The sequence below is a fragment of the Sander lucioperca genome, chromosome 11 (assembly GCF_008315115.2).
Source record: "Sander lucioperca isolate FBNREF2018 chromosome 11, SLUC_FBN_1.2, whole genome shotgun sequence".
Classification (NCBI taxonomy): domain Eukaryota; kingdom Metazoa; phylum Chordata; class Actinopteri; order Perciformes; family Percidae; genus Sander; species Sander lucioperca.
The window spans coordinates 14,692,715-14,707,337 of record NC_050183.1 but is presented as its reverse complement, the minus strand read 5'-3'; the positions used below and the strand labels follow the sequence as shown (position 1 = coordinate 14,707,337).

General features: G+C 42.3%; 1 protein-coding gene and 1 long non-coding RNA gene across 9 annotated transcripts in view; one reads left to right on the top strand and one right to left on the bottom strand.

Annotated features, from left to right (window-relative positions):
* Window positions 1-14,623, bottom strand: part of mast2 (microtubule associated serine/threonine kinase 2) — a 264,432-nt gene that overhangs the window by 204,618 nt on the left and 45,191 nt on the right. The window lies entirely within an intron of this gene.
* On the top strand, window positions 886-7,130 carry LOC118496218. The gene is made up of 3 exons (XR_004898724.1): window positions 886-898; window positions 6,303-6,308; window positions 7,051-7,130. It is a non-coding gene; the product is annotated as an uncharacterized LOC118496218 (long non-coding RNA).

Genomic DNA, 14,623 nt, shown 5'->3' with positions numbered 1-14,623 from the left:
AGACACTTTGGGTTAAGAAGTCTTAAGCCTTTTATGGTTCTGCGTTGAATCTACGCCGTAGCCCGACAAGCACCCGGGGTTTTAAATTAACTTTTTTCGTCCACCAGCCAAATGGCTAGTGGATGTTGAAATGTGACCAGCCACTCAATAGATTACCATTGTTTTTTTTCTGGCTGATGAGTGAAGCAAATCTAGGCTGGCTCCGCCCTCCTACGTACTTCCGCTCAATTTTCATTTTCCTTCAGTACACCGTCTGGGTTTGCAGTATATTCTTGGGTTTTCTCCAGTCAAATATTTACCGGTCCAATCAGCGAACAGAGAGAGTGGCTGAGAACGATGACGTTGAGGTTGTGCGCTAGTTTGAGTTGTAGTTCCGTAATGGCGGCGGAGAAAGATGCGAGCAAAGCCATTCGGTCCGTTGTGGCAACACTGCAGAATATCTAGAAGTTAAAGCCAGAGCAAGAACAGTCTTTGCTGAGTTGTGTTGGTGGCCATGATGTCGTGGCCCTCCTCCCCACGGGGTTCGGGAAAAGTTTGATTTTCCAGCTCGCTCCGTTAGTGGTGAAGGAGTTGGCTAAGGCTAACGCTAGCGATGCTAAGCCGACGTCACGACCAAACGTTAGCGATTGGTTATGGCAGATCCAGAGTGGCTCTGGGCAGATCTAATAGTTGTAAACTTCAACAGAGTACCCGCCTTCAAGGAAGTTAACATTTGTCAATGGAGAGTGGCCAGACTCTCTGGACAAATGATATGGACCAGAGTCTGGTAGGACCAGGCTAAAGCAAATCTACCAGCCACTTGCATACTTTACAAGCATTTGGCTGGTAGATGGTGCGTGCACCTCTCAAAAAATGTAACTACACATCGAGGCAACGCAGGCCGCAACTACTGTGATTGGTCCGCTTGGCCGGTGCTTGGTAGCGCCGTATTTCCTCCTACTCATTTGCCGGTTCTCCTTCTCCGTTAACAACATGAAATCAAGGAGAGGGTTAACTCTTCATGCTACAGATTTCCGACCGTGGTCAGAAAGCACAGGGGAGAGACACTTTGTTTCTCCGTCTCCGCCGCAGGAGTCGGTACTCGCTCCAAAGCTAATCCTGTCACTATCTCACTCACACCAGCGCACAGGTATAAATCCTGACAACGGCGTAGGCCACTTACGTAGGCTACGATGTAGGCTCTACTACTACAAATCAGCTTTTAGCGTTAGGGTTCACTCACAGAATTAGCCAACAATTATTATCATTATCAATTTATTTTCTCCTTAAACGACACAAAACTGTGAACACCCATTAGAATTACCTAGAGTATAAGGTCATGTGAAAGTAAAATGTTTCCTTTTGACAAAGACAGACAGAAAACTCCAAAATATCCAATTGACTTTCATGTAAAACAAGTAAAAAAAAAAAAAACAATTTGAGAGGTTGGAAGCCTTATTATTTTTTGGCATTTTGTCTGAAACGAATAATCAATTATCAAAATAGCTGCTGATTTGGTTTTTGTTGATCCGAGTAATTGATTAATCAACAAATAACTGCAGCTCTACACAGCAGTGACAGTTTTGCCATTCAAGATTTGTTGTCTTTTTGTTTTTTTAAAGAGTGGGAATGACTTTTGCTGGCAGAAGTTGTCAGCTGTAGGCAATTAAAGTAAAACTTAAACTTTGTGAGTTAGCTGGAAATTCCATCTCTCTTGTTTAAATCTTTCCCACAAACTCTATGACCTACCCTGCAAAAAACTAACTGGAGTCTCAAAACCCCTGCTTACGTAGCCAGCTCGTAGTGACAGCGTGGCGTTTTCACACCCTGTGTACTGTTGTGGTTGTATAGTGTTGTACTATAGTACAGTGCTACATCACAGCTTAGTGTGGTCACAAGTACCGCAGACAGCATGCAGCTGTGATACCGTGTGCGGCCAGAGGAGCAACAGATTTACCTTCCAACCCACAGAGGTTAGACAGAGTGAGTTCCTCTTTTAAAAGCATGTGGTGGCCAGTGTATCTCACTGCACTGGTCAAGTCTTTACTGACGTGCAGGCTAAGTGATTAAAAACAGAACACACGCATACTGACTGCACGGACTGCTATTTGCATCCTTGAGAGCTGTGATTTGTTCGTGACTGAGGCTTTTAAAATGACAGAATAAGGTAGGATTTGAAATAGAGCTGCAAAGATTAATCGATTAGTTGTCAACTATTTACTTAATTGTCAGCTATCCAGTCCTCTTTACGCTGTATACTAACAACTGCACTAGACTCCACACTGACAGTTATATTATTAAATTCTCAGATGAAATAGCAATCCTCGGCCTTATGGACGAAGACAGAAGCCCAGCAGCGTATCATACGGAAATTGAGGAATTGGTCCAGTGGTGCGATGACAACTATCTTGTGCTAAATGTGACCAAGACTGAGGAGACGGTGTTTGACCCAAAGGCCATAGGCGACACCAGGCCTGTAGTGATCAACAACTTACCCATTACTCAGGTTAGCTCTTACAAGTACCTTGGTGTACATATCGATAATGCACTCAGCTGGAAGGACCACGTGAATACTCTCTGTTCCAGACTTCAACTGAGGATGCATTTTCTACGAAGACTTAGAATGTATGTTGTTGTTCTGTCATGCAATACTGGAGAGTATTCTAAAATACGGTATCACAGCCAGGTATGGTAACCTGACAGTACAGTCCAAATCACAGATCGCCCATCAGGTACAGACAGCTATGAAGATTAGGGGTGTCAGAAAAGGCAATATCGATAATTCTTTTTAATAAAAAAAAAAAAAAAAACATTCAAAAATATTCATGTAAGACAGTGGTTCACATTTATGTTGTGTTTAAACCCCCTACCGCTAGATGGCTATGCTGAGACACACCACTAGTGTCCTTACCTAACAGTGCCTAGCAGTGCCTAGCAGTGCCTAACAGTGCCTAACAGTGCCTAGCAGTGCCTAACAGTGCCTAACAGTGCCTAGCAGTGCCTAGCAGTGCCTAACAGTGCCTAACAGTGCCTAACAGTGCCTAACAGTGCCTAACAGTGCCTGACTTTTTGCTAGAAGCTAACAATGTAGCTACGGCTGAACTTGGCCTACTTTAGCATATAAACATTAGCTCACTAAGAACCTGGAAACCACAATCCCAAACTGGCAGTTTGACTTTCTGTGTACTGAATTGTTTACCTAAAGTAAACTTCTTTGACTTTTATGAACATCATGTCTTTTTTTAAATATTAGTTTTTCTAAAATGATACTTTAAAAAAATCACAAAATATCGCCTTATGCACAGTATCGAAATATATTGCAATATATTGAATCGTGACCCATGTACAGATTCTTGCCAATACACAGCCCTAATGTAGATTATGGGGGTCAAAAACCATCTGCCCCCCCAGACAATTTATCAAACAGGCACAAAAATTGTTTCTGATCCGACCCACATACTTCACCCAGAATTTCAGCTTTTACCCTCTGGTAGAAGATTCAGGGTTCCTAAATGCAGGCTAAACTGATATAAACACTCATTTGTGCCTATGTCCATTAAACTTATCAACACTAACATGTAGGCCGGCTGGGTTGTGCACTATGTCATCGTGCAATAAGTAGGTTATTGGGGTTATGCAATATGTTAGTGGTGAAATACATGGGCTGTTGGATTGTTCAACATGTCATTGTGTACTGCATAGGTTATGTGTCAATGTGTCATTTGTGCAATACGTAGGCCATTGGGGTTGGGCAATATGTTATTGTGCAATATCTCATTGTGCAAGGGCTGTGCTACACTTATTGCGGAGAATGCAGCCGACAGGGTTGTTAAATTAAAAACTGCCACTGAAAGGAGGAGTTAATGTGCTTACTATACAGTATAGGTACCTGTCTAATGTATATGAGAGCATGTTTTGTGTTACATGAGAGTATTTTGTGTTGTCTTTCCAAAGCTGCGGAACGGACAGAGTCGGAAACAAATTTCCCTTTGAGGACAATAAAGTATATCTTATCTTATCAATGGTTACTGTAGGAGCCAACTACGTTGCTTCGAGTGTTCAGACTTTGGGTGTTGTGTCTTGTATGTACATTGGGTGTCGCTGTGGTATTACCTGGGGCAAGGTTATAAGGTAAGCTCCAAATTGTTGCCGGCAGGTGTTTGGCCCGGAAAGGGCAAATTGGTTTTTGAGCGCTATCGCCGTGACACCGAGCGCTGGGATGCTGGAGCGCATTGGCGCCAAGCCCTTTGTTCAAACGTTGTCTAATTGTTTATGGATCTAACGCTGAAAACTGAAAGAATGGACATTTCATGCTGAACGGTTTACCAAATAAACATAGTTATTCTGCAACGCAACATCGTCAGGCGATTCTTGAACGCTACACAGCAAGTTAACGTCAGCACGTCAGCCAGGTCACTCCGGGTTAAACCACCTCAGTAGTTACGGTATCAGACCGAGCTTCTTTAACAGTTACTATGAAAATAATCATTAGTGGCAGCCCTATTAGTAAGTACAGTACAGTCCTAAAAAAACAGAGCAAAACATCTCAAACACTGGAGTGAAATGAGGCAGCAAAGACCGCCAATCTTTCACAAGAGGATCTGTGACGGAGTGATTTAAAAGATAACAGATAACAAAAAGCAACCAACAACTGCCATAAAGTGATTACTGGACAGAAAGGCATGTAAACTTACAACACTGAGACGGAAGTAAAACCAGGATTTCATAATCTTCTTCTCAACTTCTGCATTCTTTCTTCCCCCTTCACTCTCCCAGCATCCCTCTGGACTCGAGTCCCCCGCTGCATCACATTTGGGCCAACATTCGTCTTGTGTCGCGTCCCGTGGAGCGCAGCGACACACTCTGATGTAACCTGTACACCTACAATCCATCACATCTGTCACCACACCGGGCTGAAACCAAACTCTGCCGAGGTTCTCTCTTACAAAGAATACAAAGATAATACAGTTAATGGCGCGGGGGGGGGGGTTCAATAGGTTGAATTCTACCACCGAACGTACAGACAGACGGGCAGCGGACAGACAGTTGTGCACGTCAGCAGGGCAGCTCGCCCATAGTCTCACAATTCCCCTGCAGCTCAGGCCCACACAGCAAAAAAAAAAAAAAAAAAAAAAAAAAACCAGGCTCAATCAATCTTGTGTATTGTTTTCCTGGCAGCTAAAGAGGCCGGACGATCCAAAACGTGATTTAAAAACTATCTTGGCTCCAGCGTGAGTTGACTGCATGATTCAATGAGCTGAAGAAGGGCTTCTAAACTACCCCCAAACGCACAGCACAAGGAGATAGATGGGTAGGCATTACACAGCAAAGTGCACCGTGTGGAAAGGAGCATTTAAATGTAAATGGACTGTATTTATATAACGCTTTTCTAGTCTTAACGACTACTCAAAGCGCTTTTACATAGTACAGGAACCATTCACCATTCACACACGTTCATACACTGTGGCCGAGGCTGCCGTACAAGGTGCCACCTGCTCATCGGATAAACATTCACACACATTTACACAACTCGGGTTTAAGTGTCTTGCCCAAGGACACTTCGACATGGGAATGCAGGGCCAGGGATCCAACCACCATCCAACCACCTTCCGATTGGCAGGCGACCGCTCTACCACTGAGCCACAGCCGCCCCCTTAACAGACGGTTGGTTGTTTTTGTTCGCTGGTTCGGGGAGGAAGCAGCCACGAGGGTCCTTGTTTTTCTCAGTGTGTGTGGGTGTGTAGGCTGACCACCAGCGGAGAACAAGACTGCTTCCTCAGCAGCACAACAGACCACAGTTTAACATTCAGCAGTTTTTATTTGTGCTGGCGTTGCCACCAGACGAACCGGTTTCCTGTAAACATGCCACAATATGACTGATGTGTGCCTAAGTAGTACATGGCTGGTCTTCACCGTGTCGAAGCTTTTGATCAATTTGGATCATATTTTTGTTTGGTTTCATCATTTCTATGAGTTATCAAAACAATGTGTTCCAAATACATTTTTTTTTTTAATCTCGCAACATTCGACGGAGCAAGAAACAGTCAGACGACTGACCGGTTGTAAACAAACTCACAGGTTGGCTATAATTATGTGGAAGAAGAAACGAAGGTCAAATTATTACCCAAAAGCTTCCATCAGAATTCATATGTTCAACTTTAACTAACTGTACTTACTCTAGTTATGTGCAAACTGTCAAATGAAGGAATATTACCGACATTTCGGGTGCGCTCGCTTTCAGTTTGACCTCTACATAAAGTGGTTAAAGTGCTCATATTATGCTCATTCTCAGGTTCACAATTGTATTTAGAGGAGCAGAATAGGTTTATGTGGTTTAATTTTCAAAAAACACCATATTTTTGTTGTACTTCACATTGCTGCAGCTCCTCTTTTCACCCTGTGTGTTGAGCTCTCTGTTTTAGCTACAGAGTGAGACCTCTCACTGCTGTAACATCTTTGTTGGGAGTCGCACATGTGCAGTAGCTAGGTAAGGACTACTAGCCAGTCAGAAGCAGAGTATGAGGGCGTGCCCTGACAGTACCTAGGTAAGGACTACTAGCCAGTCAGAAGCAGAGTATGAGGGCGTGCCACGCTAGCAGCTAGGTGAGCATTATAACATGTGTTACAAAGTGACCACGTTTGTCTCTGAAGTAAAGGCTGAACTACAATAGAGCTGTTTGGAGCAGTTTGTGAACAGTGTTTTCTGTTGGAGATGGTAAGTCCCTTTGGGGGGGACTTTGGGCTTTTTCACTTTGTAAACCTATAACATGCACAAAAAAGATATATAACACAATAAAGGAAAGGGGAAAAGCCAAAAAGCATAATATGAGCACTTTAAGATATTCTGGATCAACAGTTTGCTTGTTAGTAGTCTATATCCTTGACTTCCGGGATTGCTCCGGTGCCGCAGGACATTTCGCCGGATGCATGTATTTTCCGTTTCCTTCTTTGGAATTTAAAATTTGGTGGATTAATTGTTGATTGCTCCTCAGATCTCTCCAGGGTGAATTGAGACAGCTAGCTAGACTATCTGTCCAACACGAGTTTTCTCTCGCACAACTATTTTTGCAGCGGAATGCCATTAAACCAAAGCACGTTTCCCTCCCATCCCAGAATGCCATGTGGAGTAGCCACACCCTCCTCCGCAGCGCAAAGCGAGACTAGCTTGTTAACAACCTGCCTGATCCTCGGACTGCTTGTGTTTTCACGAACGTTCACAAGATTGTTTTAAGATGTGTAAGCAGCTGTGCAGTGATCTTTTTAATGTAACAAGCAGTCAAATGTATCCTTGGTTGTCAATCTTTTCTTTAAAATGGGTTTAATTTTCCATCTCTACAGCTCATAAGGGATCTCTCCTTCCGCGAGGAAGATTGGATTGGGACTCCATACAATAACATTTATATATACATGTCAAACATACGTTAGAGACAGCAGCTTCTCCTCTGGGAAATCATCATTTGTTCCTTCAGGCCCATATTAACTGTGTCTAATGTCTCAGCAATCCTACTTAAAGGCACATTATGTACTTAAACCATTGTTTACCTCAATGTGTCTCTCCTCTAAAAACACTCCATACAAATGCTGCTCCAGGCCTGGCGCTGCTGCTGTTTGGCCTCCAGCTACTGAGCTGGTTGCTGTTATCAGCACACTGACGAGCAGACAGGACATTCACAGTACAGCCTGCACCTACTGCTTCCTACACTGAGTTTACAAGGTGCATGCACCATTAACTCCTGTTCTCCTACATCTCCGACAGCGTCCGTGGCGTCTCGAATAGTGAAGCAAGACTCTGTCTTTAGCTGCAGACTGTTGTACGCCCCCGTGTTGGAAGCCTTTCCAGTGAAATACAGCTTTAAGCTTTCCGCATTTTAATCGTGTATAAGCTAGGCTTGGATACGAATGTTTGACTATTCGGTTATTCGTTCGTTTGGTTAGTAGGGCTGGGCGATATAGAGAAAATCAAATATCACGATATTCTTGAACAGATACCTAGATGTCGATATTGCGACGATATTGTATGTAGAGCTTAGATCGGCCCAAAAAATCAAGCCCGAACCTGCCCGAGCCCGAGCACGTTGCGTCCGAGCCCGGCCCGGCCCGACACATTAACTGTAATTATGAGCCCGAGCCCGATTTAAACCCGACAATTTTTTAATACGTGGGCCGTTATAACTGACGTTCTCAACTACAATTCAGAGTTGTTGGAACTGGAGAAATCTGTTTAGAATAATACAACAAGGACGAAGCTGTAAACAGCGCTGTTTGTTTAGAATGGAACGGATCGCAAATGGATCTGAATGAAGAAACGTAAAAAAAAAAAAAAAAAAGAAACAATGATGAACAACATATTGTCGTCACTGCCCACGACTTGTTTAAACTGCTTCCATACCTCCGACTTTCCTCCACACTTGCTCAAAGTTAATTCTCCTGTTTTTCTTTTTTTCTTTACATCTTCAAGCTCCCGGTGTGATGCGTGCGAGAGGAGGAGACTCCGCGCATGACACGTGCTGCATTTTGTAACTGCAGCCTAACTTTTGTATACATTTGTTACTTTTATATAGCCTATATATATATTTATAATATTTCTGATTATGGCATAGCTATCTCCCCACCCAAATAGGATAATAAGGTAATGGATAAAAAAAAAAAAAAAAAAAACTGCTTGATCAAGGGTCCGGCCCGGGCGCGGTCCGGCCCGGGCCCGGCCCGGCCCGGCCCGAGGATGTGGCGGAAAATAACGGCCCGAGCCGAGGTCCGGTCGGGCTGAGAATCTAAACTCTAATTGTATGGTTGACTATCGGTGCTTTGACAAAATGTTATTTACACAATGAGATTTTTTGAAAATGATTTAATGACTTAGTGGGTAAAGGGAAATGATAGAACAGCTAGAACAGTCTGCTAAGTTCAGAAAATGACATCTCTTTACTGTTATGCAGCCTGTAAAACCAGGAAAAGACAACACAATATATTACGATATCCAAAATCTAAGACGATATCTAGTCTCATATCACGATATCGATGTAACATTGATATATTGCCCAGCCCTATTGGTTAGGTATTCCATTTTCAATGTTGGTGGATGAATATTCGTTTTGCTTTTCACTCAATGCTGTCATAAATTTGAGACGGATTCATCTTTTGGAGAAACGCAACCCGACGGTGTGTTTTGAGGCGGTGTGAGAGTCCCGTACAGGAAACAGGAAACAGGAAACATCACTGCCTCCAGCTCTGCCACAACAAAGTTTAAAAAAAAAAAAAAAAACCCAAACACAAGCGCTGAACTGCCCGGGAGTTTGTGTCACAGCTGGCTGGTTCCTCAGTCCCTCCCTTTCTTTTCTTTCTCCATTTCTCCGGGAAATGAAGCTGCTTTCAAGTGTGATCGGAAATGCCGAGATCTGTAAACAATCTGAAGGGAAACAGAATAAAATAAAATCCTCTTGTGTTGTGCTACATTTGGGGGTTAAAGAACACAACAGGATGTCACATAAATTAGCCTTTTGAGTCACACTCTCATCCCTTTTGTTGGTTTTATGGGGAACAAAGGCCATTTTAAGAGATCGTTCATACTTTTTTTCTGAAATTGCAATGACTAAATAATGAACCAACTGATCATGGTGTCGTCTCTGATCACCACACAACCGTTGACTTTCCATGTACAGTCGTAGAGAAACAAAAGTTGTCTGGGCATCGTTTGAAAAATGTTAATACCAGTGCCAATAATACACTACCTCAGCTTCCCGTGTCGGGGGAATACGGCGTCTTCTGCAGCGGGGAGTCAGAGGAGCCGCAGCGTTCGCTAACGTTAGCATCTTGTCTCAGTGTTGGTTCTGATAAACGGTAAATCCATCAAGTTCAGTGCTCGAAAGGCTAATTTCCAATCTACTGTAGCGGTTTTATTTCACAGGGCCGCGGGAGCGCAGTTTTTCATGGTCAATCAGACGTCGGGCTTTCGTCGCCGTTTGTCACTCTGACCTGAGGAGAAACTGCGGTACTCGCGCTTTCGTTTATTTGACTGTCGGGACTTCGCGACCCACTTGCCCAAACAGGCCAGTGGGTTGTTATATTTACTAGGGATGCACCGATCCGACTTTTTCAGTCCTGATACCGATACCGATGCCAGCGCCTTGTTATCTGTCGATACCGATCCGATACCGTTGTTGAATTAATAATACACTGTATACCTTCCACTAGGGTTGGGCAATATTTCAATATTATATCGAGATCGTGATATGAGACTAGATATCGTCTTAGATTTTGAAGAATTTTAATATGGTTACATGGTAAGTGTAGTCTTTTCATGGTTTTACAGGCTGCATTACAGTAAAGTGATGTCATTTTCTGAATTTACTTTTGACTTTACTTATTTGACTGTTCTAGCTGTTCTATTATTTACCTTTACTTACTTAGTCATTATATCCACATTATGATGGTTATTTATCTAAAATCTAAATGTGGAAGATATTTTGTGAAAGCACCAACTGTCAACCTTACGATATCGTTGCAATATCGACATCGAGGTGTTTGGTCAAAAATATCATGATATTTGATTTTCTCCATATCGCCCGGCCCTTCCTTCCACCTTATACCTTCCTTCCACCATGTGGAAGAGACTAAAGACCAGACTTTCCTAACTAAACATTACTTTCCTAACTAAGACAAAATAACAGAGATGTAATGTATTGAATTCTTATTTATTTGTACACTCAGCTCTTCCAGCATGTGATACACGTGCGACAGAAGGGAAAGAAATGAACAAAACTGGATCGGCCCGTGGATCTGTTCATTTTCCCGATCCCCGATCCAGCTATTTTGTCAATATCGGGACTGATATCCGATCTTAACATCGGATCGGCGCACCCCTAATATTTACTTGCCCAGCATGGCGTTTTACTTGCCCCGGGCCATTGGGCAATCCTTATTGTTGAGCCCTGAGCTGTAAAGGAATTTTTCTTTTTCTACGTAAAAAAAACTGCCATTAAATTTGATTAGACATTGGGCGCCTGGTTAGCTCACCTGGTAGAGCAGGCGCCCATATATAGAGGTTTACTCTGCGGCCCTTTGCTGCATGTCATTCACACTCTCTCTCCCATATCAAGTCTAAGCTGTCCTATACAAATAAAGGCCTAAAATGCCAAAAAAAAAAAAAATCTTTAAAACATTTGATTAGACACTATTTGATCAAAGAATGAACTGACAACTTTCAACACTTTGACAGATTTCAACAAATGATTAGGCGGAGTCAAAGGTCCTTAGGTCCTAGGTAGGAATGGAGACAGCGAGGCAGACACAAGTCTGAACCCGACCCCGTTGGTTTTGGAGGTGAGTGCGTCTTGTCGCTGTTGGAGGTGAACAGGTTAACAGTCTGTCACGTGTTGCCGGGCAAACAGAGAGGATTCAGCCGGTTACATCATGACATTAATCACGTGTGTCTGAGCAGGATTACATTGCATCATCTCAGCTTCCTGTCTGTCAGTGAGGCGACGGGCTGGAGTGCTGCGTCAGTGTGTGTGTGTGTGTGTGTGTGTGTGTGTGTGTGTGTGTGTGTGTGTGTGTGTGTGTGTGTGTGTGTGTGTGAGAGAGGGAGAAAGAAGTGTGTGTGGTGTATGTGTGTGTGTGTGTGTGTGTGTGTGTGTGTGTGTGTGTGTGTATGTGCAGAGTGAATGAGTAAGTGAGTGAGTGAGGGCGTAATCACAGCTGATACACGTGCTGATGTGTTCCAGCTGTGTTCCAGCTGGAGCTAGGTACTCGGGGGGAGAAATATGAAAAATGTGAAAGGAAAGGAAGCTAAGTAGTTTGACCGATGGATGTGAATGATGGAAGGAGATGCAGGGACTGTAGGGAGGAGTGTGACGTGAGCCCGGACAAGTGCTGCCTTTCCCCAGCTGTGGTCTGTGGAAAACGGTTTGTCCACACGCAAAAAGCAAAGAACTCCAAAAACAAAAGCCAAAAAAACAAGCTTAAATGCTACAATCAAAAGACTTGTTGTGTGGTAAAAATCTCATTCAGGCCCCGACATGAAAGAGAACCGGGAGGAATATTATTGTGATTTCTGGGTTTCCATAAAACAACCATAATTGAGATCATCTAAAGACCGCATAGCTCCAAAATGCACTTACTTGGGAATTACTAAGATGATGCCAAGCGTGTCGGCTTAAATATAAGCAACCAGTTTTTTCTTAATGACACTTTAAGTGGACTAAATGTTCCCTCAAATTCCTTCAAATGATCTGAGCACACACACATTGTTGCGTTATGTTTCTCACACTGCTCCTACTTCTACAATAAAAAAAAAAAAAAAAGAGTTCCGTGATCCGATGATGGATAGATTATAGTAAATCTTTTTATCCTAAGGGCTTTGGATCTGGAATCAGGACTTAAGGCAAATTTATGGTTTCTGTGTTTGCGTTGTTTCCGGGGAGATCGGTATCTGTGCAAAGAAAACAGGGTGTGATGGTTAATCAGTAACAGCACTGACAGCATGCTCTCGGCCTCTAGGCACGGCTGGAAACAGCAGCCGTACCAGCACGCCAACGACTGAACACATTACAGCCTCCGAGTTAACTGCAGGTTTTTTTTTTTTTTGTTGGTGGGACGGACCTTGAAGTAGAGCCCGGCTAGAGCTGGGCAATGTATCAATATTATATCGATATCATGATATAAGACTAGATATCGTCTTAGATTTTGGATATCGTAATATGGCATAAGTGTCTTTTCCTGGTTTTAAAGGCTGCATTATAGTAAAGTGATGTCATTTTCTGAACTTACCAGACTGGTGTAACTGTTCTATTATTTACCTTTACCCACTTAGTCATTATATCCACATTATGATGATTATTTATAAAAAATCTCATTGTGTAAATATTTTGTGAAAGCACCAATATTCAACACTACAATATCGTTGCGGTATCGATATCGAGGTATTTGGTAAAAAATATTGTTATATTTGATTTTCTCCATATCGCCCAGCCCTAAGCCCGGCCGATATATATCGGCGGGCCGATATCATTGGCCGATATTAGGCATTTTCCAAACTATCGGTATCGGCATTTATAATGGCCGATAAATGAATATTTCAAAAATAAAATAAAACCGGACAAAACTGGACAGAGAGACCGAGACAGAGAGAAGATCTGGGGACAAACTGAGCCGCACAGATGGTGTTTCTGTGGGATGCAAAATACGGTACAACCTGCACGTTTTTCTGAGGATTTAAAGTCATGGTATAACATATTTCTCTGAGGATTTAAAGTCATGGTATAACATATTTCTCTGAGGATTTAAAGTCATGGTATAACATATTTCTCTGAGGATTTAAAGTCATGGTATAACATATTTCTCTGAGGATTTAAAGTCATGGTATAACATATTTCTCTGAGGATTTAAAGTCATGGTATAACATATTTCTCTGAGGATTTAAAGTCATGGTATAACATATTTCTCTGAGGATTTAAAGTCATGGTATAACATATTTCTGAGGATTTAAAGTCATGGTATAACATATTTCTCTGAGGATTTAAAGTCATGGTATAACATATTTCTCTGAGGATTTAAAGTCATGGTATAACATATTTCACTGAGGATTTAAAGTCATGGTATAACATATTTCTCTGAGGATTTAAAGCCATGGTATAACATATTTCACTGAGGATTTAAAGTCATGGTATAACATAAAAAATAAATTTTAAAAAACGGACGAAACCCCCTTCAACCATCTTCTGAGTGTTGGCGTTGAATAGTCTGTCCACTAGAGGGCGCTCTACAACGCACCAAATATTTAAATCACCAAATATTTGTATCGATATCGGCCTTAAAAAGCCTTCATCGGTCGGGCTCTACCGTGAAGCAAAGCGAACGACCTCGCCTCGCAGACTCCTCGCAGCGTGGACTACACCCCCACACTTCAGCGAGCATGAACTCACTGTCCGTGCAGGCGTTTGTTTTTCTGACAGTGAGACAGAAGCAGACAGAGAGAGAAGTGGAGACAGTGGAGTCATTCATTCATTCTGCAAGCCTGCAGCGACCATAGGTAGAGTCTCAGCAGGTTTCAACGAGTCAAATTGAAGACATTTTTAAGACCTTTATGAATGGAAATGTAAGACCTATATTAGGACATAAAAGTACAAGGAAATGCAGAGTACACAAAAGTACTTGCAAAGTAAATTAAATTATTAAACTTGAATAAAAGTGACACGGAGTAATAATAATCTGTACATATACAGCAAATTCTTATTTGGAAAGAACTACAAAACCACAGAATAATAATAAAAAAAAAAAAAACATTTCAAAGAGCATTAAGGATAGCGTTACATGGACGTAGGACGTAGAACACAATATGTTTGCAAATTTAAGACTTTTTAAAAGGCCTAAAATTTTGATTTTGGAATTTTAGACTTTTTAAGACCCCGCGGAAACCCTGCATAGGGAACGCTTCCATACTGCTTATATCTGCGTGTTTATGCAAGAAAATAATGAATGTAAATTGTACAACTAAATTCTACACGTGGCCGAGGTCATCTTTAAATCTCAGGCCCAGGTTAAAGGCAGCGTGTCCGCAGGCCTTACAGGACCTGTTCAAATGCTACGAACTGATCTCTGGCCTTCCTGTGAGTCCACCAGCTTCAGTAACAACTACATAGCCACCAGT